The 5,685-nt window shown below is 35.9% G+C and overlaps 1 pseudogene; it reads right to left on the bottom strand.

Moving 5' to 3' along the window:
- Positions 1 to 724: 724 nt before the first annotated feature.
- The window catches only part of LOC131073123 (7-deoxyloganetin glucosyltransferase-like), a 21,073-nt pseudogene continuing 16,112 nt past the window's right edge, over positions 725 to 5,685 (bottom strand).

The following is a 5,685-nucleotide window of genomic DNA, read 5'->3' as shown; positions in this document are numbered from 1 at the left end:
AGGGAAAGAAAAATAAGATTAATAGTTATAATTCTATCTGCCATGTTAGTTCTATATAAATCAAAGAAAATTTTAAAAGTTATACAGAGATTTTTAAGCAATCATAGTTGTTATTAAAGTTTAAAGAGTAAAGATTCAATTAGATTTACCATAAATTACCTAATTCTAAGAATCAAAATGAAGAAATCTAATATAAAACATATCATCAGTATTAAACCAGATTATTATGAAAATTTTGAAGAAACTACAAAGGTCATTTGGGGATAAAAAATTTAAAAAAACATTTTTATGAATTGAAGAGACAAAAGACAAGAAGCTACCATTTAAGTATAACGAGGGTCCATCGAATATTATGAAGAGGAAGCGCAAAGGGCCGAAAGAATTTGGAAAGGCGGTTGCAAATTAAGGAAGCCAAGATGGTTTATAATGGAAGTGATAGCGCTAAACATAAAGTATGCAGATGGTAGAGAAACTACAAAGAAGATTGAAGGTGCCACATACATGACAGAACAACTTGGCCGTGGGTGAAGGTAATAGTTTTTTGAGGGAAGATGCATAACATAGAAGAGAGGATAGCTCATAGTATGAAGATTCAAATAATTAAAAACTCTTGCATGGGGTTAAACTACCTAAATTGTAAACTATCAAACACAAATTACTAAACTAATAAATAGTAATGCATAATCATAAAAATGTCCAATCAATCTAAAATAAATTAGATCAATCATATATCCTTTCTTCCTTCCATCGCCTCTAAAATCTTCTCCAAATTCTTGACCGCTTTAATGGAAGAACCTCTCAACTCAGCACTCCTCCTCCTCATTTCTTCCCCTTCCTTCCCTTTCATCAGTTTCCTCACCATTTCTTCCATCACTCCTCTTGTCACATAGTCATTCATCGAAATCCCGATTTTCCAAACCTGGCTCACATAAGTCCTATTGATCTGTTGTTCTGCATAGAATGGCCAACAAATCATGGGTACACCCGCACAAATGCTTTCTAAAGTGGAGTTTCATCCATTGTGAGTTAAGAAACCTCCCACAGAAGGATGTGAGAGCACTTCTACCTGAGGTGCCCAGCTTACAAAAAGACCTCTTCCCTTCACTTTCTCCATTAACTCTACAGGTAACACAGCGGAAGCCCCACGAACAAGATCTGCACGAATAGCCCATAGAAATGGTTGCATGCTGGCCTCTAGACCCCATGCAAACTCTACAAGCTCCCTTTCAGAGATAACTGCCATGGTTCCAAAGCACACAAAAATAACCGAATGAGGTTCTTGACTATCGAGCCATTTGACACAGCTTGTAAATATGCTTGCAGACAATCCATCTGTTTCTTCTGCTACAGAAATTAAAAGAGGGCCTATGCTGTACACAGGAATCCTGGGCCGAAGTGTGTCTATTATTGGGCCCTCTATCTCATCAAATGTATTAACTACCATGAAATCGGCCAAGAGAGCTGCCTGGCATTGGGTTTCACCAAACTCATACATGTAATTAGTAGGATCATAGCAGAAACTTTGGCACATCTTTTATACGCAATGTGGGCATCTTTTATAGCTTTTATCTGTTCCACAAATGATATGTGTGTTTTTGTTAGTCACGTGGATATAACTCTCAATCCTCGATTCTTAATCACAAAGATTTCAGTTTGAAGACTCAGGTCCATATTATAAATGATATGTAAATTGTATATCTGAAAAAGTCAGAAACTAAAAATTACAAGAATTGTTTATGATATTAAATGAAAGGAAAATGAGGGTACAATAACAAAAATGACTGAATATTTTAGATTGGAACGATGCTCCACATGAAGTAATGGGAAAGGATTTGGATTGGACTCTTTTATTGAGTTTTATGGCAATCTGTCTTGAAGAAAATAAATAGCTCTGATATCAATAACTACAGAATTGTTTCATAAAGCAAATAAAACTTTATATTCATTCAAATTGGGATTACAAGCTTCTGAATTGTGAAAGTGATCTAATGATCAGAATAAAAAAAAACATTACATTTCTATCTCAATAAATAGATGTCTTTGACACATGAATGACAGCTAAAAATAAAAAAACAAACATGTATATTTTTATCTCCATACCGCACAAGCCGTTCTCCTCATACATCTATTTATACATCTATTTATACTAAATGAGAAAATTAAGATGCCAACATATCTGTAAAGGGTTCCTCTAATTATTTATGCTTTCTTTATTTTCTTCTAAGATTTGAGAAAGGCTATCATACAGGGGGAAGGCAACAAAACAAATCCTGCTGAGACTCCAAATCAAGGCCTTTGGAAATGAAGGTGGAAGAAACATACCTAAGACTCCAAATCAAGGCCTTTGGAAATGAAGGTGGAAGAAACATACCTTTGAGAGGAATATATCTCTTCTCCACAAGAAGAGGCATTGAGAAGTAAATGTTGAAGCCGCAAGCACTGGCTGTCCAGAATGATACTCCGGGAATTCCCAATCGCTTGGCCGATTTTTGAGCCCAACTCATAAGTCCGTTGTAGACAATGCAGCTCAAGGGAGGGACATCGGGTGAGTTATTCAACTTATCTATCACCTTTTCGAAATGTGGAGAGCAATTATTTGTGATGGACTTACAGAGCTCATCAATCTGGCTGGTACGACCGTGCTGCGGAGGAAGGCCATCTGGAATAGTTTCGAAATTAATCCCACCCATGGACTGGATCGATCCAGATTTCAACATTTTCTCATGCATGTTTTCAGTGTTAACAAAAGCGACCTGAAATCCTCGGGCAGACACAATTTTGGCAAATTGCATCATGGGCTTAATATGGCCCCGAGTGGGAAAGGCCAACATTAGAGCATGAGGTCTGTTTGTCATTGCTCATAAAAAATTGACAGGTACAAATGCACTGATAAAGTAGCAATCTCAGCTACAAATGCGTTGTCTGAACTGAAAAAAAATAGAAATTAACGTACGATTGTCGGAGAAAATGATAAAACATTAGGACTTTCTTTCCACACCTACTGTTCTACACCCCACATGATCGTCCTATTCATTATGCAGAATGCATTACTTATTTGAGAAGAACTGGTTATTTTTTGAAATAAAAGGTTTATATTTACATAGGAACGTGTAGGTCAATTGCGGCATTCAGAACTGTCGATTTTTTTCATTTTGTTTTTTCTTTTATTTTTACTGATGTTCTTTTACACTACGAACCTTCTTTTCATTTTATCAAAACTATCTTTTAAACTATCTTTTTGAGAAAAATAATACAAAATGACAGCCAACCAGCTGTCAATGAACACTTATCAAATCATAGGATTCAAACAGTTCCAAAGGAGCATACAGTATAGCACAACATAACACAACTACCTTCATCAATATCTTGCCACCTACAATTGAATGGTGGATAGCATTTAACTATTAAAAAATAAATACATATATTTAGGCTTTGTTTACTAAAAGTATAAAAATATAATTTTATTATGACCGGTTAAACCAACCACGCAGAGTGTGTGTCCCCTATGGGTCTCGCATGGCCTCGGAGGATTAGTCCCAATCCAAGCCTATGGGTATCCAAAAACGGGGCCCACAACTGAAAATATATTTTTTTAACTTTTTCATTTTTGTAAAACCCTAATTTATCCCTGAAGGCATAGGAATCGTTGGAGAAGGAAGATTTAACCATCAAAGGAGAGTGAATCTTCATTTTTTTAAGTTGTCAAGAATTTTTTCAAAACAAAATCATTTTTTTTTTTAATTTAAGTTTTTTTATAAAAAGAATTAAGAAGTTTTGAATATTTTTTTACACTTTGAATGCATAATAGGGGTTATAATGTTAATTTTTTTTCAATTTTTTTAAGTAATGTTGAGGTTTCCATTTTTTATTTTAGGTTCATTATTCAGACATGATGGCTAAAACTGCAAGTGTAAGTGCAAGCTCTACTTCAGCTGCCCAGGCTCAAACTCAACATAAGCCTTTTAAAATTGACACCAATTCACCACTTTTGCATTATACAACAATGATCAAACAAATGCTTGGTAGTGGGATTTCTTTTTGGCAGTGTAACCATTGTAGTGTAGAGTATATCGACTCATACTATCGAGTGAAAGGTCACTTTACGCCATCCATGGACATGGAATAAAATTTAATAAGGGGCTAGATGGCAAAGGGTTGTCAAAAGCTCTATTTATTGAATATATTAGATAACATGAGGAAGTCAACAAGAGAAGCAACAAGCCAAAGACTGATCATCCTCTTGCCAAGGCAAGCTCAAAGAGGCCTCCTAGTAGTAGTGACTCCACAAGACTAGTTGGCCCACTTCCTTCATGCCAATGCCACCACCTTCTGAAGCAGAGAATGTTGTGGTTACATGAAAAAGAGGCCCATTAGATAGTACCTTCAAAAATAAAATCAGAGAGGTTGCGGATCAGAGTGTTGCTCATTGCACTTATGGCAATGGGCTTCCTTTCAACATTGTTAGATCACCTTACTATCAAGACATGATGCATACCCTTTGCAATACACCTCATGATTATGTTTGTCTAGGGTATGAAAAGGTGTGAACTACCTTATTGGCAAAGGAGAAAGATTCCATAAAGACACAATTGAGAGTCATCAAAGGTACATGGCCAAAAATAGGTGTGTCCATCATCTTTGATGGATGGAAATATTGTAAAAATAGGCTATTGTGAGAAATGTTATAGTAGTGTTGATGCAGAGCATCATGGACCCTCCCACAATCACATTGAAACTCATCATTCTTTCTTCTTGAAAACTCAACTCTTCTTGTTTCACCTTCCTTCACTAGGCTTCACCAAGATGCCCAAATAGAACTCTCAACCTCACCAACTTGTTACAACACTTCCTAGTGTCTATACATACCCTATTCCACTTTAACAAATAGGTTTCACTCACTCTATCAACTAGTTTTCTCACAAACACTTACCTGGGTCCCTAAATAGACCAATTCCCTAGTAGCCCTATTCAGCGGGTATTCTGACATTTACTCAAAATAATTTGAAAACACTTGAAAAATAAATTTCATATCTGGATACCCTTTTATAATTTACCTAACATATGTGAAAATAAACTATGGTTCATTTGGACGAAATACTCAGACCAACACCCTGCTACACACCAACTAGGCCCAATTAGCCCTCTTTTCCAAAGCAAGTACCAACAAATGGTACGACCAGAACTCAAACCAAAAAAAGTCTTGAAAAATGTTCCAAAACCATACATTTTCCATTTTTTAAGACAATACACAATCATTTGATAGGTTAGATACTAAACCCCCCTTTTTAGGCCTAAAAAACTAGGGCCTCCTTGTTCAAACCCCAAAACTCACTTCCAAATCTTGAAACTTGTTATTCACCATGAATTTACCATCCCCTAACACTGTTTCACATAAAAACACTACCTCCTTAAGGTAGATCTTCTACTGCTATACTCATGCCTCCATTTTCATGCTTTTCCGAGTCACTCAATCTCTTACCCTAGGGTATCAACACTTCATCTCCACATTATTCCCTGAACTCAAACCTATTATTAGACAATAATATACATCATTAATGACCCATTCCACAAGAAACAACAACCACATAAAGTGGAACAGGTCACGTTTGCATTGTGACTCTCAAAACAACAATAAAATGGCCACCAACAACAGTCTTTAGGATAGCTAATGAAAGTATATCAGAT

Source organism: Cryptomeria japonica, chromosome 5 (assembly GCF_030272615.1).
Source record: "Cryptomeria japonica chromosome 5, Sugi_1.0, whole genome shotgun sequence".
In the NCBI taxonomy this organism is placed as follows: domain Eukaryota; kingdom Viridiplantae; phylum Streptophyta; class Pinopsida; order Cupressales; family Cupressaceae; genus Cryptomeria; species Cryptomeria japonica.
The sequence above is the reverse complement of the archived record's forward strand: the minus strand, read 5'-3'. Positions and strand labels throughout refer to the sequence as shown.